The sequence below is a fragment of the Pinus tabuliformis genome, chromosome 6, assembly GCF_031772625.1.
Source record: "Pinus tabuliformis cultivar Carrire ecotype Pingquan chromosome 6, CPIR1, whole genome shotgun sequence".
NCBI lineage: Eukaryota > Viridiplantae > Streptophyta > Pinopsida > Pinales > Pinaceae > Pinus > Pinus tabuliformis.
The window spans coordinates 1,586,868,321-1,586,883,614 of NC_142292.1; positions in this window are offsets into that span (position 1 = coordinate 1,586,868,321).

Consider the following 15,294-nt stretch of genomic DNA (forward strand, 5'->3'; position numbering starts at 1 on the left):
TTTACGTCCGCACTTTTTGTTCAGAGCACCTACATACATGTCGGCAGCTTTTGTTCGGCGGACTTGCGTATGTCCGTGGCTTTGTGAACAGGAACCTGCGGGTATCTTATTTTCTACTATTTTGAGAGCCTGAACTTGTGATCTGCTATTTGAGTGAGTTTCCATCAAGGACAACACTTATGTCATCGAGCCAAACCTGTGTCATAATGCCAACACACTTGTCAGACTGTTAGCCATCTATATGAAGATAAACATAGCATTTCCTTCCAGAGTTTAATATTTCTTCAGTTGAGTTAAAGCTCCTTTACTTGATTCACTCGCAAATTGTTCTTTTTTATTCCAGAATTAGAGTTTCTTCTGTGTCAATTGCCTTTAAATATTGTTTTCTATCTGATTCTGCAAACATTTCCTTTAAGAAGTAGGATTAAGAATAGGAAACGTTCATACCACTTCTGGAATTGCTTGTGCTTCATCTCTAAGTTTACGAAACCCCTGGGTTGACAATTAAGTGTTGAGGAGTTTTCTTAAGTGCAATTCCTGCACCCAACAAGTACTTCACTCTACATATTGTTGGTGAAAAAATTAAAGCGGTGAAGACCCAAGGTTCAACCTGAGTTGCCAACAAAACAGGTCATCGTAGTCTAGCTTTTTATTTACATTTTCATTCCCTTTATAAAAAGGAGTGTATCACCCAAGGTATCCAAAACCATTAGAATAGATAAGGGATCTAAGTCAGTATCAAGATATCGTTTGAGCCATTAACCTTTTATTACCCACTTAACTATGTTACAGTCCAGATATGTGTTCATAAAAGAATAAATAGAGACATCATTCATTTAAAGGAAGCAAGAAATTTTTAAAGAGGGCTATACATCCATTGAATTGAATAACACATAATTTCCCAAAACTCCTTTTATATTAAGATTTCCCAGTTATTACATTGTAGATCAAACATACTTGTGCGATAGACTCAAATCGAATATTACACTAGATTTTGCAGTACATGGATTAAAACTTTTGCGCAGATACAGAGTCCTACGAGGAACTATTAGTAGCAATAGACAACACATAGATTAGAGGTTTTGTATATGAAAATACTACCTGATTTGTCCCTCTATATCTTCTTTTATAGGCTCTCCCACTTGATCTAGTCCTTGCGGAGGTTGCCTTTTCCCACCTTTGATTTGGTCCTCTTTGACAAAATCTTGGTGCATTTTCCCTTTTTCCTCTTGATTCTTTCAAAATTAACCCCGCTTTCGATTTCAGCAGTGCTTTGCCCTGTTTCTGGCTACCTAGGTCCCAATGTTTAATTTTCTGTCATGTTCAAATTTCCGATGACCTTATTCCAATGGTTTTATCCATTTTTTCTCCACAACTGTTGTTTTCCATATTTTCCAAAAAACGAAGGGCCCAACATATATTCTTGGTGATGTGGTTATGATAAGATCTGGGTTTTGTTAATCTTGTTAGATTGATGCTCTGGAAGGTTGGTATGAAATGTATGGTTAATCACATTAGTGAGTTTATTCCTGAGAGGAATATCAATCACCATTCTATACCCAAATCACAGTATTAAGACTAGAATTGTATGTGTTACATTTAATGGCAGAGTTTTTATAGGTGATTGTGCATTTGCTTCATATTATAGTAAGCATATCCTTGAAGGAAAAGTTAACACGTGCCCTCCTTTGTTAATGATCACTATTATTTCTTTCTTTTTTGGTCATAATTGTGGAGACTAGACTTAACTCTATTACATTGGGTTCTTGAGGGGTCTAGTGAAAATATTTGTGTAATTAATCAATATTGGTTATCAAAGAGTATTGAATTAAGCATTTTCTCTACTTGTTTATAGTTTTAAAAACCTCTCAAGAAAAAAATTGATGCAATTTATCAATCAAGGACCTCTCTATTAAGTTATTACCTCTAGTGTTTCTTTAAGACCTCTTAGTAATATGTTTGATTGTATTTCCCTATAACAACATGTTATGCTCTTTACAATGCCAAAAATGGGCCAACTCATCATTTTATAAATATAAATTTGGCATTTAATTGACTAAGCTCAAATGTGGGCTACATTAGTTATTATCCATCGATCGGTCATAAACTTAAGTGTTGTGATGAAATGTCCATATTACAAGCTAGTAGCATTGGTCATGTCATATTTGCATTATTCAGTAAGGCACTCATTACATTAGGTTTACACCATAGGATGTATGCAATATGTACAAAGTGATCCATGTTTTAGCCTATATCGATAGTACACAATGAATCAATAACCATTCTGGTGGAGATACGGACTATGACCATGTGCCATGGTTGAGGGCACAAAACAGCCTTGTGAATAGTGGACATTCAATTAATCTCGTGGATGGCGGTGATTTAACCAAGAGATCGATGGATAGAAACATTGTGGTGCATTTCCCTCTATGACATCAGTAAGGGAGGGGGAAGGTCCTGCCACCATCGTGACTATCGAATGGGTCAAAGGTGATAAACGACTCATATTTTGGTGGGACCCCCCCCCCATTGTGATGTCAGTAGGAAAGGGGTGAGGCCCCACATACCGTTGGATGAGATGGCAACCATAAACAATTGGATAGATGGTATGGAACCCTAATCGAAACAATGATAGAAGAAGCCCCCTCATGATGTCATGGACAGGGGAGGGGTAGTTCTTTTTCTCACCACCATAGACCTAACTTGCTCAACTTTGGTTGTCGAATGGGTGGTGGAATATATGTGTGGATCCTTGTTGAACTACACTCACCGCAATATTGTGTATCGTTATCTATATATATATATATATATATGTGTGTGTGTGTGTGTGTGTGTGTGTGTGTGTGTGTGTGTGATCCGAATTGGATCCATGAAAATTATTAGAGTTCTATGACTGTATCAAATCAGGATAGACTTCAAACTTGTGAACAAAGAGCTATCAGGAAGACCTCTGGATAGTGGCAGTTTGTAGCCAGCAAGGAACGACGAGGACCTCGGTCAAAGTGCGCTGACCGAGGCCCATGGAGACTGCACATGATGCAAACTAGCAGTTAGGAAGTCCGGATCAGAAAATGAAGGTTGTTTCTGATGCGCGATTAGCGCTAAGCACTAATCGTGCATCGCTGGGCAAAACCCCTCAAAATGGAAATGCCCCGAGCGCTCGGTCACAAGGAAAAGCCGAAAACCATGGGAAAAGCGCTGAAGCGAAAGGCGGGTCCCGCTTCCCAAAACCAGCAGAATATCGGAGGCATGTTGGACGGTAAGCAAAATTGTCAGGAGACCTAGTGATGCCATACAACGAATGACGCGTGTCCGGTGGATGAGAGAGAAAACCACCTCTCATCGCGGGCTAATGTCCGAGCAAGTCAACCACGTTATATGAGCGATAACCGTAGGATCTGGAGGCCCCAGATCTAACGACAGAGATTGCGCCCGATGAATGACCAGATCTGGAGGGAGAATCAAGTTGTCGTGTATAAAAGTCTGAAGTCTGATTTTACCACTGAGTTGGTGGATGAATCATTACACGGCGTAACTGAAATACCAAACCGTTTGAGGAAGAGCTGGCACAGTACGTGAGAGGACAAGTGGCCACTTCCCTGTGAGACGTTACACAGTGGCGATGATGCAAAGGGAGGGAACTCAAAGAAAACAACAGTAGGAGATCCGAAGGGGTAGAAGAGGAAGCGAACAGTCATGAGACAAATTGGCTTTAAGCCATGAAAAGACAAAGAAGAAAAAAACAAGCGAGCACTGTAAGAAAGAAGGAGACAGTGAGACAGAGAGACAGAACAGAGAATAAGCAAGAAGCAAAAAACAGAGAGTTGAGCTAACCTGTAGAGTAAGGTAGCATTGAGCAGACAGAAGGCTTGAGAGGTTCAAGCAATCCTTGAGAGGATATCTGTCGGGACCTGGGTACCTAATTGGACTCATCCCATTCAAGACCAGTTGAGGTCGAGACTTGGTAAGGAAGAGTCTGTGCACTCTAGTGGCTTGGGGGATCCAAGAACCACCCTGCTAAGAATCATCTATTTCAAGAGACTCAAATTTAAATCCTTGTAAAAACTCTGCTTTAAAGACACATTAAGAAAAGGCCACCACTGAAAGCTGGATCAGAGACGTAGCCCAGGAGGATTGGGTGAAATCCTTGTTAATTCATTGTGTTCTTGTGTTTCATTACTGTGTTTCTCTTACTATTTTCCATTTTCCAGTGTCTGTGTATTTTCAATCTGATCGATCTGTTGCCTAAGATAACATAGACACACACCAGCACATGAGTCTGTAATACCTTCATTCATTAATTAAGTAACTAAGATCACTTACGAGTGATTATCAGATCAATATCTATATATATATATATATATATATATATATATATATATATATATATATATATAGATATCTGTTTGTGTGTGTGTGTTCACGCATATGAAATATACAACGAACATCAAATATGAATGTGTCACGATAATGCATATGGTGGGGCACGTCAAATATGAATGTGTCACAGTAATGCATCAGGTGGAGCATGTGTGTGTGTGTGTGCACGCGCGTGCGTGCGTGTGTGTTGGAATAAGGAATTATTGGGGGGGGGTGTTGTCATTCCTAGAGACAACTCCTGGTTTGAATGGATACCAGTGCCTAGGACATCTTAGTGAGTGCTTTTATATTTGACTAAAAGCTCATAACACATTTTCTCTTCTATATAATTCAAATGACATTGATTCAGAACCCTCCATAAGGGATGAAACTCAAGAACTGATGCAAGTATTAATTCACAGGAATGTTACTTATAAATCCATGGTGGCTGATCCTAATTTAAGTTTGTACCTTATTAGATATTTTAGGGTGTGTGATAGAAGAGATGAGTAGAAATGAAACTCAATATATAGGGCTTAAATGTTTAATAATCATGTATGTCTTAGTTTAGATTGAAATGAAAATAGGAAAAATGTTAATGGGGTGCAAAGATACATGGAGCGCTTTTAAGGACTTAGTTTCCATATCCATACAGGCGTCATTCATCAGCATCTGATTTAAACGAATCTATATATTTATGAAAAACATATCCAACAACTACTTTACATGTGATCTGAGAAGAATATTGAACACATATGCAAACACATAGAAGAGAGTACATACTATAAACTCAATAAGTCAGAATCACCAAAGACCTTGTATTAATTTCCAAAGAAGCATACATCCATCAAGATCCATAGCGTTTTTCTTATGAAAACAAGAAGCGAGTACCCAAAATCCTGAACCCTCATTCCATTCAATAAAATTGTTCTTATAGGGCCTCCTAGAGAGAGACCATTACAAAAATATTATTTTCTTGATTTCATCGTGATAACTAAGCGTGTCATAATTTTAGCGTGCTCTATGACACAATTGTACTAACTAAATAGAACAAAATATTGACATAAGAGATGCAAGTAAAATGTCGTAATCGACATGATCATAAATATCTTTGAGAGCAGTAGGGACGTGGTGTATGTTATGTCGATGGTTCAATGATTTGTACAATAGGCAGAATAATGAATTGCTTGCATCATTTCCATAGTGCCAGAGGTGGAAAAGGAGCTAATAAGAATTGTTGATATGTGACCTTAAGATCAATCAAGCCAGTGTAAATTAGCTTATGACTAAATAGGCTCCTCACCATTCCCAAGAGTTGAAATTATTTCTTCAGATAATTTACCATAGTTTTCCCTTTGAGGGTAGCAGTTTTCTCATGGGATGAACCTGTCTTGCTTTTGTCTTCAACAAGTCTCTGGCTATACTGCTCCCAAGGGGTCAACTCCCTGAGAAAATCCCAATAATAGGTTAATCCTGCTAGGACCGCCCTTTCGAACTTGACATTGAAGGCAACCACATATTTTTCCACTATTTCAAGGCATTGCTCAACTTTGACTCTAGCCTCCTCCTTTAGGATTACTTTGGATATCTCCATAACGACGTTGACTCTATCCACCACATTGATAGGCCTCATCTCATTGATTGGCCTTTCATTAACAAACCAAATAAATTTCCTAGTGATCTAAGAGTTCCTATCGCCCTCCTCTTTGGAATCTTTGATGAAGCTTTTGTAATCCTTGATCATGATCTTATGTTCATTCATCAATGTTATGTGCTCCCAGTTTTTCCTCATCTCAATTATAATATCATCCCAAGCCAACTACATGGCTTGCAATAGAGACATGTTCCCTTTCAGCTTCACTTTCAACTCAGTAACCTTGTGATTCACTGCATGCATAATTTTATTGATGAGTTCATCGTTCCTCATATCGGTATCCGGTTGTCACTCCTTCTGAGCTAGACTTTCATTAGCAACATCCAAGTCTCTTTACACCTTCTTCAGCTCCCCTTCTGAGAGTTATAGCTCAGTATAGGTCTTGGTGATTTGTTCAGTGGTGTTTTGAGGGTCTTTGGGTACAACCACCCCACATACATGAGAGTTCACTTTTTTTTATAGTTTGACTAATTTCTTCTTGAGGGCTACTATATCATTATTTCTTTCAATCATCTCCTTGGACAAGATCTATTTTTCTCTCTCAACCTAAGCAATATCTTGAGATTGCACATGTTCACTACCTAGCATCTTCAGCTCATCCCTCAACTCTTAAATTCATTTTGAGACTAATGAAGGAGAGCTTCCACTATTGTCTTGTCCTCTAGATTCACCCCTTGTTTTACGATCAACTCTTTGAAACTCTCTTTTTGTATATGAAGGGCTCTAGAGTTATCCCTCTCTTGCTTTAACTTGTTTGCAGTCTTCTCTAGAAATTTCTCGGCTTTGTTATTGGCCATTACATTCTTGTTGAGATCATTGTATAGAATTTCCCCCACCTGTTTGTGGAAATTTATTTTTTCTGATAAGGAAAAACTTGCTAGGTTCAAAGAAACATCCAAATTTTTGAACTGAGAACCTGAAGGAAAATATTGTGCCAATGGATGTTGTAGTGAAAATTTCATTTGATTCTACTCTAAGTCCATAGCAGCCAATATTCTAGTGTGATAGGGTACTGATTGGGATGTCATTTCATGTTGTATTTCCTCCCTAACTTTCTCGTTTCTTTTCCAGCGGGCCATCTTGACCTAGTAGCAATAGCTCCTTTCTGAGTGCTCAGAACTATTACCTTTGTAGAGGATGAGGCTGCAGCTTGAGGTGGATCCTCCAAGATCACCTAAAAACCTGGTTGGTCTGGCCCTGTTTCCACTAGCTTGGTTACAAAATCTTCTTCTTCTTCAGGATCTTGACTTCTTGCCTTTTTATTTATATGTGCATCCTCCATCTCGATATCCCCAAATTGGTAAATGGTCCTTTATTATGCTTTTTCCGTTGTCACTTGGGTCTCAATCTCCATTTTGTATTAAGAGGCCATAAATCAAAATTATATTTCCATTCAATTTTGGGCTTGGGATCATGTACATAAGTTGAGGATTTTATCTTTTCTCTCCTTCAGGAAATGACACCCTTGGGATCATAGTGCCAGATATTTCCCTTATCAAACTCCATATTTTTGTGTAAGGCCTCAACTGTCTTGAAGGCCTGTCTTGCATTCACAACAAAAGGACCCACAGGCTTTCCCAATTTAAACATATATCCTTTCTTTGTAGGAATGAAATGGAGTAGGTCTACATTGAGGCTCTGCCTAATGAATTCTAGGGAAAAAACTCATGGGCATGAACACAGGTAGGTGGTAGGGAGGGAGCTCACACCCATAAACCTTGATTTATGTATAGTTCTCATAAAGATACCAGTCCCCCACCATAGTGTCTTTGCTAAGTTGGAGAAGCTCTTTTTGTTGGGGAATAATTATGGTTGGAGAGACATCGTGGATGATCCTATATGCAATGGCCATACAGGTTGATATGAACTGAGAGTAACCACCAACATTTGGTCTTCTCCTAACTATAACATTCCAATAAAAGATGAAATTCCTTTGTCTATTGTGAGTCATCATGCTTAGACCCAAACAATCAAACTCTTCGATGTGGGTGTACATGAACAGGTAGAACAATAGTGAATAATATCATAAATAAGATGTGGTGGGAAAGTGATGCAGTGAAAGCATATGGTTGTAGAAAGGTAGGTTGGAATTTCGAGAAAACAAATGGGTTGCATCATTTTTTTTAGAAATCCTAGGACGACTTTGTTGGTCATATTGGCATCATCTTCCCTAAATAAACATGAAATTATAGACAGGATGGGATGAACGGGCTCAATGAAGAGGGTGACTGGGAAACTCTTGAAATGAGGTAGAGATTGCATGCCAGGAACTAGGATCTTTTTCAAAAAGGATTATTTTTCATCAGGCAGAAGGGTAACATAATGATAGACTAGGGTGACATCGGTAAATGACTACATCCCAGAAGAGGTGGGGAAAACTAGGGCTTTCTAGATCAATTTAGGGGTTATTTCAAGTATTTTGGCCCCAAAGGTAGAAATGAAGTAGTTTTTCTCATCAATGTATGTTGCAATCATCCAGGAAACAAATTTAGGGAAGTAATGAATAGAAGGCATGATTTGGTAGTACAGACCAGAGTCAACTACTTAGAAGGTATCTTCCCCTGACATGATTTCCAAACAAGTCAAAATGGAGGTTAGCGAGGTGGTAAGCACAAGTCAAGTCGGAAATTTGGCCCTTAGTGTCCATGAAGGGTTCAAGGAAGGAAGAGGACTTTACTTCATGGGTTTTTGAGGTTTTAGGTGTCGTTTTCTTAATTTTACAAGTAAAAGCACAAATTACAGGTCGTCGTGGATGGTAGGTTACCTAGTTTCTATAGGGGTAGTTAAAAACGACATCGGGAGCAAGTATTTGGGTGGTCAGGGTGCTCGAACGGGGGTCCTATGTAGACAACTAGTAGGGAGGATTGCACTAGGAATTGGAAAGTGAATTTCAAGAAAAGGAGGCTGGAGTGGGTTGCTTTATAGCAGGAAGGAAAATGATAGGATGACGTGGTGGTGACGTCAGACAAGGGAGACGTATGGCATGACGATATTGGTCAAGGGAGGGAGACAGGTGGACGGAAGTGGGGACCACCGAATTACCTCTTTCGATCAATATTGCGCTCACTTTGATACAAAGGGCCAGTGGGGTGGCCCACCTAGTGTGTGGTCCCCACTATACTTCGTTGGGTTGGCCAACGGATGGGTAAGTCACTGCCCTCACCCCTCGAGATGGATCTAAGTCATCAAATCATACTCTGACTTTTCAACTTCGGGGATTTCATGCGGCCTAACTTCCGCGCAAGTTCAATCCTCAAGACTAATCTACACAAGTTCAATCCTCATTAGACCTATGTAGATTCGCTTGCTCACCTTCTTTTCTACTTGGTCCAGTGCCCGATAGGTACTATATTGTATTTTCAATTCTTTCACTTGTGTGCTTGGCTTCGACGTTTCTCCCTTAAGAATGATTTAACCAAAATTTTGATTTGTGAGGCCATATCCTTGATCCTTACCATTTCTACCTTTTTGAAATTCAAGAAGAGTGATAACAGGGAGAATTAGTAATAGTGAGGTTCTTAAATCTTTTTATGAATAAGTCTTTAATTCTTTCCTCTATTTTCATTTACTTGTGAGAGCATTCATACACAATACAAATGAATAGAAAGATAAGGCATTCACATGTACATACAATCCATCACATGAGTAACATACACATATTGACACATGTATTTTTTTTACGTGGAAACCCAAAGGGAGAAAACCACAAATCTGTTTGTTTTTATGATGTAAATTAAGCACCTGCTTAATTACATCAATTTGTTTGTGAGCACCCACTCACAGGAGGTACCAACCCCCTTAATATAGCAAGTCCCTAATGGATAAGAGGCACCAAACTCTTATGAATGCAGGCCACTACCTGCTCTAGACACTGTTTTACCTTTCATACAATTTTTAAACTGAAAACAGGGGCAAATACATATACATAGAAATACAAATTTGATTCACTGTAGTATCATACTTCTCTCGGCCTTCTACTATTCCATGGGCTCTCTCAGCCTCACATAGCAGCACTAGCCCACTCTACTACTTTTATATACAACATAGGCACATGCATCCTCTTTCTGAAGCACAAGCACACTTCACCTCTCCTCAATAACGCACTCATACACACATCTCTCCACACTTCTCACTAGACACAATACAACTTCACCCACATTGCTCAACTGCAATCCTGGATTTTCTTTCACTATCACACAATGAATGATGTAGTCATTGTCATCCATCACTCTTCCATTCACACTATAGGAATGTACCTCTACATGGCTTCTCCATCCTTCTGTTGCATCTCTTTACTTGAATTTTTTCACTGCTACATTAAATTGAAGAATGTGATTCGTTCATTCACCAAGTGTGGCTGCAACATAATAAATTCAGAGAATAGGTCACTATGTGAGTCTCCATGCTAATAATTAAATCTCAGTCAGTTTGTACTCCCAGGAGATTCTTTCATGCTTATTAATTTCTCACAGAGCTTGGAATGAAATTCAGCATGGATTCTTCGAATTGTAATCAAATATTTTTTCTGAGGCTATGTTATTCATTTAATCCCTTGTAGCATGCACAAGCGATCAGAGATGGATTGTCTCAACTCATGACATATTCCTTTAAATCATCCTACATAATCATGGCCCTTGTTTCCTTGACTCCGCGATCTCTATAGTTGCCATTACTCTAGCTACCAATTGTTCTACATGCAGTTACTCTTAGTTGCAAACTCATTCATCCTTCATACGCCTTTGTGCTTCAATTTCGAAGGCCCACATATAATAAATTTTATTAAGGTGATGTTAAGAAAACATTAGATTTAGATATTGGCCTTTAGCCCCTTTTTCTTAGCCTCTTATTGTTTTTCACCATAGGACCGAGTGCTATGATCGGCGACATAGAACTTAGGTGTTAAGCCCTTCAGGATTCTGATAGGGGCCTATCTCCTTTTCTTCTTTCTCTACACCCTTGGTTCTTTGGGCTCCATGATCAACCTCCAACAACATCGAAAGCCCCTGGTATCGAAAATTTCTCAAATTTCAATTAGAGTGGAGATGCAAAATCTTGGACCTCCAAAATACCCACGTGCCGTCTCCTTTGAGTTGTGCTCGTTTCCACGTCTTCATTATCTAGATTTGTTTCATCTTAATCTAAGGGCCTGATGTCTGAACTCTCTTCTCCATCTGAGTTCATATTTCCTTTGGAGGACTCAGTTTGTGAAGTTATTTCATCTTCTACTACATTAATTCAATCCTCAACACTCTTCGCCCGTTTGTTGTAACACTTGTATCCTTTACTTCGAGCAGAGCACCCGAGTAATATACCCTCATTAATGCATGAATCAAAATTTCTGGTATTTTTATCATTTCTTTTGATAAATAATTTGCTCCCAAACACCTTGTAGTGTTTAACTTATTCAATTATTCCCTTCCACAACTCATAGGGAGTTTTATCAATATTAGTCATAAGTTGTGTTGTGTTTGATAGGTACATTTTTGCTTGTGTGTCTTCTCCCCAAAAGATGTGAGATACATATTGTAGTAGTGTTTTTTTAGAAATGGTGTACCAAAAGAAACCTCCTTAGCAGTTGGTTGTTCCCTACAAAGGAATAACAAACAAACAAACACTGTAAATGGTGAGAACAATGACTATACAAACATAAACTAATACAAAGAGATAAATACACAAATAATGTTTAATGAAGCAAACAAGTCAACAAAATAATGAAAAAGTTTCCCTTTATTGATTATTGGTGGTATAACATTAATACAAGAGATGAATATTAAACACTTGAAGAGAATTATTTGAGCTATGGTGCTCAAAAATCCCTAACAAGAAGGTTTCTTTCCTCAATCTTTGTGAAATCTTCTCCTCTCTCTCAAAGAAGTATGAAGACTCTCTCAATGGTGGAATCTTCTTCTCTCACTAAGATTATGGATTTCTTAGAAGCAATATGGCCAACATGCTAGTTCTCTTACTTTCTTTGCTTCAACAATGAAATGTGGAGTTTCTCTAATAGCAACTTGACGAACATAACATTGTCTCATGTTTTGGTTCTCTCTTGACCTTTTTATATAGAATTTTTTAATCCATCTTCCCTCTCTTGTTTCATGAATGATAATGACTTATGAGTAGGACAAGATGATTCCATTAAGGGTTTCAGATCTTCGGGGCGAATCAAATTTGGTTTTCCTAGAGTAATATCTAGTCAGGGAATTGTCTTCCAAGTGTGGGAAGTGGTCCCGAATTGTTGATTTGGCCATTTTCTTGATCGCATGGATTTTGGAGGAAATATTGTGCACTACGAGGCTATCGAAGAAAAAGTTGCGTAAACTTCAATTTTTTAATTCCATGTACTTTGGACCTTAGGAGAAATTAATTATTTTGAACTTCTTAATGTCTTCTGCTAGAAAATCTTCACTTGTGCATTATGCTTGATGACTTTAGGCATCTTCTAGATTGTACAAATATGTGTACAATTTTCTAGTGTTAATAGTTTCCCCCTGATGTATGAGGTTAGCAAAAAACGTATAGCCAAAATACATCACGTTTTTCTATTCTAACTGAAAATTTAATAAACTTCTTGAGAGAGAGAATAACTTATTATGGAGATGTGTAGGGGTACCCCTTGACTGAGCATAAAGGATAACCATGCTCTGAAGAAAACCTAAAATGAAAAAAGTGTCTTATACGAGGTAGGCATGTCCCATGCTCGTTACGATGACTAGTAATGAATTATTACAATCAAAAATGAAATGGTTTTGTCGAGTCAACGTTGTGGAGGTTGACATGTTAATGGCTGATGACGATAATTATTGACGCCCTCAAGGGAATTTATTGAAAAATATACTGAAATTTGGTGCCCCCGTGCATAATAAAGGTGAGGCACTGCTTGAGTGATATGCTGAGGTATGCATGGGTCTTCGAATTTGGGTACCTCCCCCATATCATGATGTAGGCATTGCTAAATGGGGTGCTTAGTGATACGTGGGTCTTCGACTAAATGAAATAAATGCAACGGCCATTAAGTACGGTACCACCTTGATATGAAAACTTGTGTTGGTGTTGAATGTTAGGGGGACTGATGACATTAGTGGGAAATAATGATTCCCATTGTGCCACCCAAGGATGTCCCTTAAAGGGGGGAGTATCCAAGGTACTGCCTCAATCTTGGAATATGGGTGTTGAAGTCGACAAGAAAGAAGCGTCAACTACCCAAAATGTTGATTCATGGAATTAATATAAGGTGAAAACAAACTGTAATAGTGTGGGTTAGACAAGGCATGATAATGAAAGTTGACGATATGAATGGATATGGACAACTGGCCCAAGGTCAGAGCTATAATGCAAGTGGTGGCAGTTAAAACACTTTTGCTAACATGGATGGCCTTGGAGTTGGTAGGATTTCCAAGGTAGGTGTAAGTATGTTCTGACTGGCATGAAGAGGGTAAATGAATGTGGATGATGTGCGAGCTCTGACCAAGGGTGACTAGAAATTGTTGTTGGGTAAAAAGACATGAAAATATGGGTGGGAATTTTTTCCTAAAAAAACTTTGTACACTTTCCAAAAGAATATAAAGATGGTTTGGATGTACAGACATAGAGACGGGTGCCCCATGAAAATGGTGACATGCATGATGATGGAGGTATGGTGTTTCTTGTTGAGGGCGGGGGCCCTATTGGTTGGTCTCCATCTGGGGTTGATGAGGCTGATAAAGTGACGTGAAAGGGTGTATGTTGTATGGAGGGATGATAAACCCAGTGTATATTGTGGGGCAGCATTCGTCTTGATCTTCCATAAATGAAATAAGGTGGCCCGAGATAGTGACATGGTTAGAAAAAAGTGAAGAAGAGAAGAATGAGGCTAATATTCAAGTTATGTAACTGAATTGGCTCCCAAGCCAAAGTTGATGGTCATGGATTCCCATAAGATGTGGGGGTCTATAACATGAGGCAATCCATGAGTAGGAAGGATCTACCAACCAGCGTGGAAGTTTACCATGTGCAATTGGAGGTGGTGGTAAAAATTGTCTAGATGATAGACCCTATGGTTCATTTCAGAGATATGATGTCATGATATGAAAAGATTTCTGAGAAGCCTATCATGTTGGGTAGTGAATGATATCTACTCTGTCAATTTTTCCACTGAGGCATTGAGCTTGGCAGGAAGTTGTTGATGTACCTACAACTGTAATAACCAATACCCTAATTGAAAACATATTTTTTGATCATATAAATAATTTGAAATCAACTAAACAGGATGAATTGAAAAAATAAGAGAACGTGCACCTGAAGTGGTACTCTGAGCATGTGGCGGGTCCAAAAATGAGTTTTGAGTTGAAATGGAATGAAGGGTACCATGATGAATATGTTGTGTTTCTGATACTTATGTCTCTGACGGTTTTGAAAATGAAGATCATGAGCTCCTGTAATGGGCTCTAGAATATGTCGAAGAGGGTGATATATAGGGAAAGTGGGCCATATGGCACCTCATTTTCACTTACTATTTTTGGGAGTCCAAATCTAATCCAGGAGCCGCTTCTTACTGTTGTGGTCAACTTGTGCACCTGGGTAGCGTGCGGGGACATACACATTAGAATGCTAAACATTAGATTCGTCAATTTGGTAGACTAGGGTAGGTAGGCCATACAGGGGTTCCCTGTGCAATTTTTTTAGGGTGAAAAATTTAGACCGCACAAGAGATTGAGGTTCAATTGCATTGTCACCACATGTTTCCCAAGGATTCATGCGAAGATGTCATGGGTAAAGGGACGACAATTATACTATTAGTGAGACTGATCGGTCAAAAGTCATGGCGTCATTGTTTTAGCAACGTTGCATCTTGGCTGCCCCAGACTGCATTGTCCATGCGTTTGTATCAATCACAGATGCACGAATGAAATGTATGCTCATCGAGCAGACACATAGGGTTGGATATGGCATCACTGTATTTATGGTGTCGTAGGCATTCTTACTACGCACCTCTTCAAGAATCAGACACACGTTTTTCACACATGCTGTGTCCATAAATGTGCAGTGCATGAAAAATGGTTCTTTTTACAACACAAGAGGCTTATTAAAATTTGATATCCTTGATGGCAGGATGGGCATGCTTTGGTGAGAGCAAGATTGGGAGCCCTTGTAGGTAGTGATTGAAGATCATGTGGCTAGCAGGACACTAGCCAGGTGGGGGCTATTGAAGCTCCTTCAAAACCCCCTTTTGAAGTCAAATGATGGGTTCTTTCGGTTTTTTATCTAGTTGTGGGACATAAATTGACAAATCTTTGTTATTA